Genomic DNA, 16,693 nt, shown 5'->3' with positions numbered 1-16,693 from the left:
TAATTGGGTAAACTGATAAGGAAACAAATATATAGAAAAAGAAAAAGGAGGAAGAGAGAGAAATTTCTTTAATATATTTATGGACAAGTAATCAATGGAAAGAACCCAGGTTACTAAGTTGGCCGACTCTCTACGTAAAATATATAACAGACCACGATACCAATTGCCTGATGGTTCATTCTGTTAGAGGCATAATATTCCACAAATGGTATAAATTGTTTACTTAACATAACATATTGCTTGCATCTTTTATCATGGGATAAGTTAGCATCTCTATTTGGTACTAGGGTGTCAAATGGGCGGGTTGGGTTGAATTTGAGCAGGTCAAAATGGCAGGTTATTGACCGCCAAAAGTTACTTGACCGAAATGGGTTTGCCTGGAATGGCTAAAAAGCGGGTCATAACCCAACTTGCTCAATTCTTACTAAGTTTTAATTTTTTTGTGTTAAGTTTTTGTACCTAATAAAACTATTTCTTTCTTAATTATGACTATATATAACATATCAAAAATGTCTTTTTGAAAAGATTTCGCATGGGTCAACTTGAGTTGCATACTTCTCGTGGGTTGAAATGGGTTGGCTGAAATAGGCTGAGATAATAAATAGCGCAGTCATTGGTCAGCCCAAACTTGGGCAGATTGAGCGGGTCATATTTCATGGGCTGATTTTGCCAGCCCTACTATTTCCCCCTTCTTTGTTTATGGGTGTTGTTATGTTGTAAGACGGATGAATTGCTTATGACCTCTGGTTTTTGACCTTGGAGGTAGTTGAATTTTATCCTACTGGTTGTATTTCCAGCAGATATGAAATTGATTAACCAGCTTAAATGTGCATTTGTCTTTGGTTGGACCATATCACATGAACTTTCTAGTCAAGTAAGATTCATGATTGAGTTTCAAGCTCGAGTTTGAAAGAATTGTTTGATAAGAGATCAAGCTAACTATGGTGTGTACGAGCTTAGCTTGTGTAATTTTTAAGTTGCAGCTGAACAATCTATCCTCTGAAATTAAATCTTATGTGGCCTAAGTTTGATTTTTTTAGTGGGATCGACGGGGTTTGTTTGGTAATGGGATAAATAAGTGCGATAGAGAAGAAAACTATTCCAAGAAAGATACTACTTGACAAGATCTGTTGTCAATATGCAGGTATTAGTTGTATTGAAAATGTTAGAGAAGTTTCAATGTTGCATGTGCTGGAATGCTATGTTGCTCGGACTCGGGTGCGGGTGTCGGATACGGGTATGGATCTAGAGGTCGGACTCGGCATGATCTAAATTTTAAGATTCGTGGGTACGGATCCAGGTACGGATACGGGTGCGGGGATTCGGCAAAAATAATTCAAAATTCTAATAATATAGCTACAAGAATATGCCTAGATTATGAGAGCTTTTTGTGGAAGCACCTACATGTAGTTTGTACCAAACACGTGATTCAATCTTCCATTCTACTAGGTGCTAGACTGTGTGCTCCGAGAAACTAGTTAAATTTTCTACATAATATTGAAGGTATGCCATCTCATGTCTTCAAATCTCTACTTTTTGTCATCTTGAGAAATCATAATCTCAAAATTTTTTCTTTAATTTGGTCATGAATTTCGGTCAAAGTATCCGATCTCTATTGACCGGATCCGACACGAATTCCGTACCCAAACCCGTGTCGTGTCGTGTCGGACACGGGTATGGCGGCAAAAGTGAAGGGTCCGAGCAACATAGCTGGAATGTGGTTTGCTTTTACCTTCCTTATCATTTATTATGTTTCAATTTCTTCTTCTTCTTATTATAAGATTCTTTTTTTGACATAGGGAGGACAAATGGATCCAAGAAATTGTTGACAAAAGTTTGGAGATTCGAGGCATTACCAAATACCTAGTGGGTATCGAATCTCGTGTAAAGGAAATAAAATCGTTGTTGAAAGTTGAATGTGGTGGTGTTTCATTTATTGGGATATGGGGGATGAGTGGTGTAGGTAAGACAACTGCTGCAAGAGCAATATTTGACGAGATATCTTGTCAATTTGAAGGGTCTTGTTTTCTTGCAAATGTTAGGGAAGTTTCAGAGAAGCATGGACTGAGCCATTTGAGACAGAAGCTTCTTTCACAAATCTTGGAGCAAGAATTTGTGGATGTGGCAAGTGACAGAGCCTATTGGCCAAGCGGAATTCTTCGTCTCAAGAAGGTTATAATTGTTCTTGATGACGTGGATAACACCCATCAGTTGGAATGTTTAGTTGGGAAACGCGATTGGTTTGGTGATGGCAGTCGAATCATCACAACAACTAGAAACACTGATTTACTGTGCAAGCATGATGAGTTATATTGTGTACCTCGACTGGCTAGACACGAGGCTCTAGAACTTTTTAGTTGGCATACCTTTCAACAACGGGCTCCTGTTAAGGAGTTTGAAGAGCTCTCGAATTGTGTAGTAGATTGTGCTGAAGGCTTACCCTTAACTCTGGAGGTCGTGGGGTCTTGTCTCTACAGACAAGGCATGGACGAACTGAGAAATAAATTACATAGACTTGAAGATTTCGGAAATAGAAAAATTGTTAAGCTACTTAGTTTAAGTCTAGATGTATTGGGTGACGAGTACAGAAATATCTTTATGCATATTGCATGCTTCTTTAGAGGAAGAGCGAAACGTGATGTGATAAGATTAATGGATAGATTGGGCTTTGACTCAAGGATAGGAATACATGTCCTTACTAAAAGATCACTTTTATACGTGTCAAAAGGAATGATTGAGATGCGTGATTCAATAGCACAAATGGGTCAACAAATGGCATGTGATGAGCAGGACAAGCCATGGAACTGCAATAGTAGCCTTTGGCATGAAAAATATATGAAGGCTGATTTTTCTGCAAGTCAGGTATGTATGTCCTCTAATGGTTAAAAATGCGGGAGATTTTCCATTTTCTCTTGGACATTGCTTTCACAAAAAAGTAGACATCGAATTCTACAATATACTTTGGTGCTAGTGTCACAGCCCAAAATCCATCAGTGATATGTGACCGACATCCGACACTCTACCCACGAGCTATCCAAATCCATATGATATGCCCCAACCATATGAACTAAAGTAAATGCGAAAGGCCTTTGAAAACCATAAACATTTTGTAACCCATGCATGAAACATGTAACCTTGGCTTATTCGCCCCATTTCATATCAATCAAGAAATTTACATCTCAATAAATATTTTTCGTCCATGCAATGCGGATAACCATTAGTACAACCCGACTCGACAATCTACGAAGCCTCTAAAGCATGGAGTAAAAGACCACTCGGGACAAGCGCCTAAGTACAAGGGAACACCTATCACGACTCACCCATATAATTCGGGAAAGTGAGTCTTCCTAGCATGCTCATCACGTGCCACACCTCATCATGAAATATGTAAAGTAGGGGCAAACAAAAGGCTGAGTACACACCATTATAGTAATCATTAAGTAATTATTATCAACTCTCTCTAACTTATGTTGGGACAGAACTTTATGGAACATTCAATGCATTTGACATTTGATATAAAACCTTAAAGATTTTTATCAAATCATAGTTTCAACATTTGAAATAAAAAGTCAGGTGAAACTTCATTGCAATCAACATTAGCTTGTAAGCTTCCAACAATAAATGCAGAAGTGTATACTCAAACATGATTTAAACAAGATCTAATCCATTTCAAATGAAAAAATATTTAAATAAATTTTGGCTCAGTAGGTCTAAAACGTATTCAATTCCTTTTTATACATTACACCGAGATCTTTTGAAAACGCATGGATAAATTGGGGCGAGGCCTTCTTTGGCAAGACAATAAACTATTGGTTAATCTGCACGACCAGTTCTTTATCCTAATGTATACCAATTTTTCGCCTATAGGATAGATCACATTATTCTATCTGGAATAATAAGAACAGAAACGTAAGGACACAACAATATTTACTGGAAACCACCCCGCTCACAAAGGGTGAAAAAAACCACGACCTACACCTCTGTAGGATTTTTTCGAACACCACTACCATGGTGAGCATTTGCAAATTCAAGTTACAGACTCTGTAACCTAGAAGCTAAACTCTAATTGCTATCTCACTAATCTCCCTATACTAATGAGCCCACTTCAAGTTATCCCAACTTGAAGTTGAATTTGAATAACGTTATACCTATGAATATTGCTTCTCTGAAAGCTAATAAAGGTACAACTTGATAAACACTCCTAATACAAGATTCTAGACTCAAGAACTGTAATCATAAACTCTATGAAACAAATTCTTCAGTCTTCTTCGTTGTATCAGGTCTCACTTCTATAATCAGAACTCTCTCAATTATTGCATTGACATGGTTTGCTCAATATTCTGATTTTCTCTCCCTTCTTCATAGCAGGACTTGGATATATATAGTATTAGGTTTGCATAGGCTGAACTCAATCCCTACATGGTAAGGCCCATAATGAGAGTTAGGGTTTGAGTTGACTTGGGATTCTTGCTTTCACGCGGCTTCGATGTCCTTGTAGAAGTCTGAAGTATCTTGAAAATTATGGCAAGAAACCCTGCAACTTGTCTGCCAAGTCTTTACGATAAATCACAAATCGTACTCGCAGTAGGACTCTGAGTTGGAACATGTTCTTGGACCTGGTTCAAGCACCTGTCTCATTCATCTCTATATCGTCTCAGTGTCTGAGATGGAAAATGTCCATAGACCTGTTTCAATCACCCTGGTCTTGCATTTTCTGGTTCATTCACTTCACCTTACAGTTGGTTCATTCACTTTGTCTTCATTTGTCTCTTGGATAGAACATGTTTACAGACTTGGTTCATCCACCTTGTTAAGTCCAATCCTTTTATCTCAAGCATTTGTCTCTAAACCTGGTTTACTTGCCTTGTTCATTTACTTTGTCAATCATCAAAACACACGCATGCTTATGCCGGCAAATTTCCCCTTTTTGATGATGACAAACCCATGTTTTTAAGCATTTGTGTAACTTGTTCCAGACATCTCAAAGCCTAGAAAATGAACACCAACAACTAAGATTGAACTAGGTTAGCATATATCGGTTATATGCATTACACAACACTTCCCCCTTTTGACATCATTAGAAAGTTATTCCAGATAAGTTAAGCATTAATTTGAACTTGCAATATAAAACTCATGGCCAGTGGGGCTATCACTTATACACACAATAGAAACATTAGCTCAATTTATATCTTCTTGAATATTTTGAAGCACAAAAAGATAACAAAGAAATATAGGAGAGCAAAACAGTTTCCATTATCATTGAAAGAGAACACAAACACAGAGACAACCCGCAAGGGTGGTTCAGTTGGTTGAGCATGGGGCTTTCATAATGGAGGTCTCAGGTTCGAAACCATTTGCCTACGACAGCAGGGGATTTGCTATCTGGGTCGAGCTCGTTCCACGGGGCTTGCCTAGTCCGGGTTATCTCTCATGTGTGGTTTGCGAGCTATTGTAGAGGAGCTGGGTTTATCTTGTGCGCACCCGAAAGTTAACTGCTGCGGGTTCTCATGTCATAAAAAAAAACACCAACACTGAGGTATCAAACAAACATACTGACCAAAAGAAACCAAGACCTGTGATTTTAGAACAGGGGTCAGGGATTGAACAGAAGGGATAACTGAGGGAAACTAGGAGGATGGTTTGGAGGTTGAGAAGGAGTCTTTAGAAAGAGTAGCGACTATATCCTGTATAATCTTAGTGTTTTCTGCCTTCTCCTCATCTAGTGTAATCTGCAGACTCAAAATCTGAGCATTTAGAACTTCTTGCTCACATTTATACTTGATCTGCAACATATGTCATAGTGATGCTTATTCTTCAATGCTGCAATCTCAGCCTCGTCGGTTGCAAGTTGATCCCTTAAGATTTGCAGCACCTCATCAGCATCCCCAACAAGAAGTTCCAAAGTCCTAATGACATCCTTCGCCATCTAATACTGCCAGACTTTAATGGGAACTTTGAAATAGTCTAAGATTTCAGCCAACCAGAACCCATAGGCCAACCCATGGCCTTTATTCTTTCGCAGAGAGATCCTATACATGTGTTGAATCATGAGACTGGAAAGACTCTAGTGTCGAGAAGCTCCATGAGTGCCATGTCCAAGAAGACTGCCTCAGCCCTCCCTTCCTTCCTAGGCACAACCATACGATGAACTACTTCAAAATATAGTTGGTAAAGCTTGGGCATCTCTCTTTTCAGTACCCTCTTATGGTGCTTGGCTGGTGGGTTGTTTGAGAAATTTCTTGTGATGTCCACAACACTTGCCATTCCTTGGAGTGACGACCATTCATTCTCTGTATACTTTTCCTAACCCACTGAGGGCACATGCGGAAAATTTCACCCTACTTCTGAACATTTAACGCAATTTCAACTCCAAGCACAGTGCTAGTGAGTTGCTCTCCATTAAAAGTAGCACTAATATAGAATTAAATAACTTGTTCTTTGCATATCTTTCTCTTTTTATCTCTCGGAAGAAACAGGTTACTCCATCCTTAGCGCTCAATCCTTTCTAACAATACATCCATCTCAGCTCCCTCATGACTAGTGACTACTCTACCTCTCAGTACTGACTACCTTTTGATCATCAAGATTGTCCGCTTGGTTGTATCTTTTAATTCCTCTGAGTCGAAGTAGTTTTTCATGTCTTTGAAGTCTCGGTCCTTTGACTTGGAAGATTCATCCTTTTCACTCTCAGTTGGCTGATCCACCAGCTTGAACTGATATTTTTGCTTAGATGAAACAGGTTATCTAAAACGTTTCTTTGTCGCAGTTGGTCTTGACCTTGGAGTGACCAGCGTCTTACCCTTTCTTTTCCTTTCGCTCTTAGTATTCTCTCTCTCCTCTGCCGATTCAGGTAAAGATACTGAAGTAGACTTAGTAGCCCTTGTTCTTAGAGCAATGCTTCTTTTGCTTGCCAACATTGCCTTTTTTAGATCTTTCTCAGCTTCCTCTTTTGTCCCTTGGTATGTGGGGTTCTGAGTACTGTTGAAGAACCTTCCTCAGCTATTTCATTATTGGGCTTTAGAACTGGACCACCAGATGCCTTTCTAAGCCTAGACATCTTTTTCATCACAAAGTCAGTAATGAGCACATCATCGTCGTCATTATTACCTTTATCAGCAGCTGCCTTTCCTGGATAGGTTGCAGGCCCGGCTCTATGGGTAAGCAAATAATGCATTTGCCTTAGGCCCCAATTTTGGGGGGCCCCAAATTTTACCCCAAATAAATTATGTGTTAATTTCTCCTTAAAGAGATTACTCATTTATGATTAAAAAAAGTACAATATTTTTAGAAATTTTATATTATTTTATTCTCTTTAACATTTTTCGAATAGAAGAAATTAAAAAAATGCTGTTTTGCCTTCTTACATTCTTTCCGCAAGCACTCACATTATTTTATTCTATTTAACTCTTTGCATACTCTCTTTCACTCATAGTATTAGTTTATTCTCTTCAACTCTTTTTGTACTCTCTTTCTTCAAATCTCTGATAAGTTAGAGTAATACTTTGTCATAAATAAGAGCCAATAGTCGAAAAGTATTGAGCAAAGTGTATTGCAATATATTTTTTTTTTATGTTGTCAAGCATTGTAGCAAGCATATGATCAAAGTGGGTATATCAAGTTATCAACTTCTTGAATTAGATTCTATCGTTCTAATCCTATTATTTTTATCTAAAATTTCTCAACTTAATGCTTATAGAATTATGTCAACAATTCCTTTAATGATTTCCTTAGTGGAAGGATGTTTTTAACGTTGGATTTCATAAAATCTTGCCTAAAATTAACAATTGAAAAAAATCAAAGAAATCTATTATAACAATTATTAAGTAATAATTTTGCAGCTAAAAAAAGTTAGCAAAAATAAATTTCAAATAAAGTATGTATGAAGTTTGTTTAGGTTTTAGGCCTCTAATTAAGGCCTCACCTTAGGCCTCCAATTCTGTTGAGCTGCCGTGATAGGTTGAGTAGCCTGTTCTATTGGAATATCCTTTTATACTGTTAGACCAAGTTCAACAACTTGTTCTATGGGCACATGGGTGTCAGCTGTTGGTGAATCTCCCTGAGCATCAACGGAGGGTTCAAGATTTTGATCTGATTCAGTTGCCTTTGCATCACTCTCACCCAAACTTTCCAGTAACCCAGACACTATTTCTATTACCGATTTTGCAGTTTCCACCGGTTCATCTACCACCTCTGTCTTGTCACCAACACCAGCGAAACTTACTCTAGCTTCTGCATCATGTACCCCAGCAGGTGAATGTGCTTCAGTTGCGGGTTTTCCCCCTCACTGTCTGCTCCACCATCTTTTCCTCTACTTTGTCTTTTTCAACCACTAATTCCTCAATAGATCTTACTACATGAGCTACCCCTGTCTCCTCTATTACTGCAACTTTTGTAACAATAATTTAATATATCTGCTCTAGAGGACCTGTATCGTATGTTCCTTTTAACTCTGACATTTTGCAAGTCAGGCTTCGAGTCTCTTCTCCCTGTACTTCAAGTAGATCACTAGCGTTTCAAGAACATTGGAATGGTCAGAGAAGGATACTAGAGATGGGTCGAATTGAGAATCATCAGAGCGAATTGGTCCATCTATGTGACATGCTATTGCTTTGGTTCTCCTAGGATTTTGGATTTTTGGGTTAGAGGTTGAAACTGTACTTGCGGGTATTTCTTTGTTGATAATTAAGGCATAATTGGGTTCGAAATTATAAATGGTGGTGGTAATAGGGTTGAAACTTGAAAGTGGTTGAAGAAGTGGTTTGGGGCTTTTGAGGAGTCGCGGAGGTTGTTGCTTGTTGTTCCATTGGAGAATAGAATGAGGGTGTGGATTTTACAGTAGAGATAATATGATGATGCGAGACTTTTGAGGATGAAAGGTAAAACAAGAAGCGGTTTTCAATGGTAAGGAAAAAAACGGATGATTGGATGTGAATAGGTTGCTTGTTTCAAGGTATTTTAGAACATGTATGAGTATTGGGAAATGATTGACTTGATGCTTGCATGGTTTCAAAAGAGAGTCGTCATTGTGAAGGGCTCTTTTGGAATAATGACAGTTGTACACTTTCTTCCTGTGTACTTTTAAATTCAGACTTGAAGACAGGATAAAAGATGCAATTTTTTTCATGATTTCCAGATTCATTTAAAACACGAGGATGGTGTACATACCTTTCTTTGATAAGCCTTTCAGCAATCTCAACATGCAGCCCAATTTCTCTGACATTCAATATTCATTAGATCTTATGAGATAAATATCTATCATGGGAAATACATGTAGCATTACCTAAAAAGGATAATCTTCCCTGTCTCTACCATCAAACCAGTCTGATAGCCATATAATCGCTCTATTAAATGAACTACCATATCCGTTCTCTCCACTTCAATCTCCCTTTCAATCTCTTCTTTTACCATTATGCAAAATTTTAAAATAGTGTCACCAGCTCAACTCTCTTGTAATGGTATTAGTGTCCGAGCTACCATTTTTCTCAGGTGAGCAGATATGTATGTTATCCATTGACAGTGGTTTAGTCCAATAGTATTGAGTATACAATTAAGGATCCATTGAATTTGACATTTTGAGTTAGGGACTAAATATAAACATTTTTTTTCAAAAAAAAAAAAGAGGGGGCAACTAATAAGAAAAGTGAATGTAAAAGAGACTGAGAAGAAGTGGGGGAAAATGATACCAAATTTTTATACACTACTTTCTTTAAATGTTCCTGGAGATTTTCCACTTCTTATACATCCATTCTTTTCCCTCCTGGACTGTTAATCCCAAAGAATTCACCTCTTTTTTTTTTGGCAGATCACCAGAACTCCAACACAACTCATGGCTTCCAAATATGAATCCTTCGGAAAATGGAAATATGATGCTTTCTTGAGTTTTAGAGGGGAAGATACCCGCAATAACTTTGTCGCTCATCTTTACAAATGTTTAGAAGACAGAAGAATCAAGACATTCAAGGACGATGAGAAACTTCAAAGAGGAAAATTCATTTCATCAGAGCTCTCGGAAGCCATTGAGGAGTCAAGAACTGCCATTATCATCTTCTCTGAGAACTATGCTTCATCCACATGGTGCTTAGAGGAGCTCGCGAAGATCATGTAGTGTGTAGACAAGGGTCAGGAAGCCATCCCAGTCTTCTATAAGGTTGAGCAATCAGATGTGCGCATGCAGAGAAATAGCTTTGCTAAAGCACTGGCCAAGCACGAGGCAGATCTCAAGGGTGCTGATTTGGAGAAGTTGCAGAGGTGGAAGGACGCTCTACGTAACGCAGCGAATATAGCAGGATGGGATGTTCGCAAAACTGCCAGTGGGTGAGTAGTAGCTCCATAGAATCCTTGAGTCTGATTCAATTTTCACGAGACCTGTTCATCTTTTTTCAATTATGCTGTTTGAACTGTCAATTTCTGGATTTTACCTTTTTAAATAAACTAAACTAACTTTTCAAGAATATGATGAAAGATTAATGGATCAGTTAATTTCTTTAGTTTCTGATTAGTAAAAACATAAAAAATCAATTCCATATACTCTTGACTTTTTTCCTTGATAATTAAAGCTCTGATTTTAATGACAGTACTTCTAGATCTTTTATCTAATTTAAAATATAAAAGATTAAATTACCTCATGTGGGTAGAATTCAGCTGGATGTATTATTAAAGTTTCTGGACAGAACACACTTTAGGTGAACCCCCAAACAGGTTGGGGTGGGTTGGAATGTAAGGTAAGAGAAAAGGTGACACAGGGAGCACCATTTTTGCTAGATAACTTTTTTATGAGATCTCTTGTTTCCTTTGACATGTTATATAGTTATAAAGAAGCATTGGGCGTAATATAGGCACCACTTTTGGCTTCTTTAGAATTTATTATGTTTCACTTACCCCTAATTGTGCTTTTACTTGGCAGGAATGAAGCAAAATGTATTGACCAGATTATAAACAATAATTTTCCAAATATGCACTGCTCAATTTCAGCTACCGAAAAGTATTTAGTGGGAATCGAAGCTCGAATTGGTAGAGTGGAGTCGTTGTTGGGAGTTGGATCAGGTGGTGTTTGTTTTCTCGGAATATGGGGCATGGGTGGCGTGGGGAAGACAACTATTGCTGGAAAACTTTATGACAAGATTTCTCAGCAGTTTCAGAGGTCTTGTTTTCTTGAAAAAGTTCAAGATGAATCAAAGATGAATGGGCTGATGCACTTGCAGAGAACACTCCTTTCAAGAATCTTAAATGTTAAATCAGTTGACATACAAGGTGTTCGTCAAGGAGCGAGCATGATTAAAGAAAAACTATCTCCAGAATGTCTTAATAGTTTTTGATGACGTGGATGATGAGTACCAATTGGAGAATTTAGTTGGAGTGCCTGACTGGTATGCTGATGGTAGTAGAATCATTATAACAACTAGAAACAGTGATTTACTTCGTGACCACAACCAATTATATCCTGTCTCTGAATTGTCTAAGCAGGAGGCTCTTGAACTTTTTAGTTTCCATGCCTTTCAAAAACCATCGCCGGATATAGAGTTTCTCAAACTCTCCAAGTCCGTAGTAGATTATGCTCAAGGCTTACCCTTAGCTCTTAAGGTCTTGGGAAGTTTTCTCAACAAACGAGGCGTAAATGTGTGGAGAAGTACTTTAGATAGACTCCAAGACACTGGGAACAAAGATGTTATTGAGCAGCTCCGCCTGAGTCTAGATGAATTGACCCCCAAAGTCAAGAATATATTTCTTGATATTGCATGTTTCTTTAGAGGAAGAAGGGAAGATTATGTGAAAGAAATACTAAAAAGTTTTGGTTTGGATCCAGAGGTAGGAATAGATGTCCTTGCTAAAAGATCACTTTTATATATTTCAGAAGGAAGGATTGAGATGCATGATTTGATAGAACAAATGGGTCAACAAGTGGCACGTGATGGTGAACAGGACATGCCATGGAATCACACTAGAATATGGCATGAAAAAGATATAAAAACTGTTTTTTCTGCAAATCAGGTACATATATCCTCTAATGGTAGTGAATATGGAGATTTTTCCATTTTCTGTTTGCATTGTTTGGATTTCACAAATAGTAGACATCCAGTTATAACATATTTTCTTAGTTCTTTCCAGTGTTTAGGCACAAATAATATACCCTTGTAACTTTGTATATGCACTTTCGGACTGCTTTGCAGCATACATGTCTCACATAGTCATCTACATGAACAGGTTAATCACATATTCAGTTTTCATAGACTACCTCAGCGCCTTTGGAATATGTAAATTGGAGTAGTTTCCTCAGTATACATTTACGAGAGGTCTAGTTTTAATTATGATTACCTGCAGAATCTTGTGCTCCTATTATTTCTTATATTGCTTCTTATATGTTAGCTCGGTTTCTTCATTTTAGCTGAAGTATAGATCACTGATTTTTGTCCTCTCAAAAAAATTATTTTATTCTAAGTTTACTTTCTAATCAAATGTTTTAATGTTTTTGTAAGTTCTCTTCTCCTAAAAATAATTTGACTGATGGCATAGGGTACTATTTGAGAAGAACATTTTTCTTGTAAAAGAGTTTCTAGTGAAGTTTACTCCTTACAGGAGAGTTTATGAGGAAATACATGTTGGAACTTGATATCTGAATTTCAAGAATTAGAAAGTACTCTATTTTAGATAATAATGATGGAAACTATTGTTTGGTAGGTTACAATTTTAGCTTTGCTTTCTTTGTAGGTTTAGTTGAAGACATCATCAAATCAATTCTTAAGTGCTACACTGTATGGTAAGAAATTGTTGCATCAGAATGTAATGCAGATTTAATCAATTCATGATTTTTTTTTTTATTGAACTTCTAATTGGAAGGCAGATATAAATGTTATACTGGTAATTTTATTATTTTCCTAGCCCTATTATGGTCTATTAAGTACAACCAAAGAAATAAAAATAAAAATAAAGATATAGAGTAAGATTTGTATGTTAAAGCAGAATAGGGTCTGAGCTTGGATGTGAATTCTGGTTTAGTCGAGTTACTTTATTTTAATCTTTTCTTTCAGAAGGCACAGTCAGTTAGAGGTATAGCGGTACCAACTGGCTTAGACCGACATATATGCAAGTTTAGCAAAGCTTTCAGAAAGATGCCTTGTCTTAGGTTACTCATGGTCAAAGGGGACGAGGTCCGACGTCATGATCCTGTTGCTGAACCTATTAAGTATCTGCCCAGTAGCTTGATATGGCTTGATTGGAGATACTACACTTTTGAATCTCTTCCAGCAAATTTTGAACCAGAGAACCTTGTTGCGCTCAAAATGACTTTTAGTTCTCTTGGTCGACTTTGTGAGGAGCCAAAGGTGTTTGTTGATCTATCTCAATAACAGAGTTCTAAGTCTTGAAAAAAGAGTTATATTTTAATGAAATAAGAAAAAAATTAATACTGACTATTCTTTTGCTTTTCATAAGCAGGAATTTGACAAGTTGACAATCCTAAATTTAAGTTTTTCTGAGAGTTTACTCAGCACGCCCAATTTTTCAGATATCCCACATCTGCGGAGAGTTGTCCTGAAAGGTTGTGTTAGCTTGGTAAAGGTTGATCCATCCATAGGGAATCTTAAAAAGCTTATTTTTCTGGACACGGAAAACTGCAAAAGTGTTGAGTTGTTATCAAGTGGTATTCAGATGGAATCTCTTGAAAGCTTTAACCTCTCTGGTTGTGAGAAACTACAAAAATTTCCAGAAATTAGGGGAATAATGGACTTGCTCTCAGAGCTCCTTTTAGGCTGTACCGCAATAGGGGAGCTGCCCTCATCAATAGGACATCTAAGTGGTGTCAGCTTGCTTGATTTGCATTCATGTAAGAACCTTGTAATACTCCAAACCGAGGTTTCTGAGATGAGAAAGCCAAGAATTTTGAATCTTAAAGGCTGCTCAAAACTTGAGATCTTTCCAGAGAGCCTAGTTGATCTACAACAGCTGGAGGAGCTCTATGCTGGCAACACAGCCATTCTTCAACTACCAGATTTTATTCGGAACTTCAGCAAACTTGAAGTCCTGTCACTAAGAAGAGGAAATAAGTGCCAATTCTCTGGGAGTTTGATACTCCCATCTTCATTTGGTGATTTGCACACGTTGAGAAGCTTAGATCTCAGTGGTTGTTTATCTGATGATGAAGTTAATGCTCTTATACTCTTGCCCAATTTATTGGAATTAAACCTGAGTAGAAATGAGTTTACTTCTTTACCTGACGGCATCAGTCTGCTTTGTCGGCTTCAATATCTCAACATAACATGCTGTCAGAAACTGAAGGGACTTCCCAAGCTTCCTTCAAGTATAGAGGAATTATATGCAGATGACTTTCTGGCCAAACAAAGTACTAAAGAGCTACAGATGTATCTGAGATTGAATTTGGTCTCCTTCACCAGTTATAGATTTGATCAACCATCTTATAAAGAAAAGAGCAGTGGAAGCTCAGTTTTGGATGAGATCTTTTGTTTGTTTCTCTCAAACAATATGGATGATGTGCTCATCCCTTCCCTTAACTCTGATCACCGTGTAAGTTGCTCTATTGTCTTTCCTGGAGCTGCAATTCCCATGTGGTTTAAACATCAAAGTACTAGGCAAACGATCTCGTTTGAACTGCCTAATGATTGGTACAATGATGAGTTTGAAGGCTTTGCTATATGCTGTGTGACTCTCATGGGAGAAGGTTTCTTTGATCCTGATTCGGGGCTATCAGGGAAGTATGACTATACATTCATCAAAGCCAAATTGACACAATAATACAGTGCTAGAGAAAGAATGTAAAGTGGGCACGGTATCCAGAACTTTATGGCTGGTGTGTTTGCTTTACCTGCATACCATTGTATTCTTCGTTGCAGGCATCTGGCGCAGCAGACGTTAAGAACCTTATCCAGTATCGCCTATTTGAGGCATCTATCCCGGGGCGCATTGTGAGACAATGGGGAGTTCAGTTGATCTACAAGGGTAATAGACAATTTTATCGCAGCAGTCTACAGAGGTGGAATGAAATTCAATCAAACTTTGCTGCATTATGAAGCCTGTCAGTAAGTAGCTCCGTGTTGGATCATGACGGGAACTACTAAGGAAAACTATAGGAGGATGTTATTATCCATGTAAAATATCATTGGGATTATTGTACAATGAAGAACAATCGTGTTAGAGACAGGTTTAAATATGTGCTTCCTAGTCGATGCTTTCCTTTGGAAAGACTGCCATGAGAAACGTAGTTTATGATAGTTTGAATTTTTTATTTTATTTATTTCGATGTGAATGCGAAGTCTAAGGTTAAAAGGAAAAAAAATTGCAAACAATAATTTTTGATTCTTGATTCAAGCCGTTTTATATTAGATTAATGGCTGTGAGAACCTTTACTTGGTGGTTGTTGCTACATGAGAACATTCTTTAGAAAATATGGCATAATCCAATTATCCCACGGGAAGATTGAAAACCGTGTTTTCGTCAAAGTTGTCTATGTCATTGATTCACTGCCATATTATACTTACAATCCGCAACTTAAATGACCTAGTATTTGTGTTTTTGGACCAAAATAACCCATAAGAAAAAAGGGTTACAAAAGTACCTTTTGCGCACTAATTTAGTGCGCAAAAGACATTTAATAAAATGCCCCACCATCTACCACACCCGATCGGTCCATCACCAATTTTTTTTTTTTTTTTTTTTTTTTTTTTTTTTTAAAAACCGCCATTAACAAGAAAAGGCCGAGGCCCAAGCTTACAAGACGGCATTTGTAGGCATCAATATTTTGTAGGACTTTACAAGACGAGTCCAATTCATCTTCAAATTCTAAGGTTTGTTGGGATTTCTTGGAGACTACTCTATCCTAAACCTTAGCTCACTTCTATATATAGGGACACGTATTCCCTTGACAAGATATTAAGCCAGATCTCAAATATCCCATAAACTCATGAGTATTCAAAAAGAGCTCAATATGTGGCTGACTATTTCTTAACAACCAAATATTCAAGAAGATCCACAATATCCTTTCACACAGATCAAATACATCCCAAGAAAGTCCACACATATGCAAATCCAAATCATTCTACGTTCGAGAAATACGCTACTAACGACCCCCCGAATTACGGAGAAAAAAATAGGAGAGAAGAATCAAGGGATGAACAGATTTGTACTCACAATCTTGATATATTAAATCACTCTTTTTATTTATTTTGTGATTGTAGTTTATTTTCTATATGCAAAAATTTGTTGTAAACAAAGTATATTTCAGATGTAGGAGGAGAAAAACGTGGAAATGAATTGAGAGAGGGGAATGTAATTTTATACACTATTTCTTATTTTTTATTAGGTAAAAGATATGTTTTTGATTTTTATTTTGGTTCATTTTATCATTTCTTATTTTGGATCAAAATGTATTTTTAAAATTTGAAGGCTGGTTTGGAAGCTTTGGAATAATTATTGTTTTATTTTTTATTTTTTAAATTCTTGGACGAGAATGTAGTTTTTAAAATTTGGGGTTTGTTTTGACGCTCAACTAATAATAAGAAAGATGCTCTCGGCGCACGTTTAGTACGCCTTGCTAACGTGTGCTACCCATCCATTTCGCCATGGCAAAGAGAGGTCGGGGAAGACCTCAGAAGGATGAACCAGTAGTCATCGCGACAAAGCACACTCCATCAACAACTCTACAAGCTTTGATTTCTGATGGGAAGCAGAAATCGATGAATAAGGG

The 16,693-nt window shown here is 37.4% G+C and overlaps 1 pseudogene; it reads left to right on the top strand.

Moving 5' to 3' along the window:
• The first annotated feature begins 212 nt into the window (after positions 1 to 212).
• On the top strand, positions 213 to 15,306 carry LOC132641880 (disease resistance protein Roq1-like; annotated as a pseudogene).
• The last annotated feature ends 1,387 nt before the right edge of the window (positions 15,307 to 16,693 follow it).

This window comes from Lycium barbarum, chromosome 1 (assembly GCF_019175385.1).
Source record: "Lycium barbarum isolate Lr01 chromosome 1, ASM1917538v2, whole genome shotgun sequence".
Taxonomy (NCBI): domain Eukaryota; kingdom Viridiplantae; phylum Streptophyta; class Magnoliopsida; order Solanales; family Solanaceae; genus Lycium; species Lycium barbarum.
The sequence above is the reverse complement of the archived record's forward strand: the minus strand, read 5'-3'. Positions and strand labels throughout refer to the sequence as shown.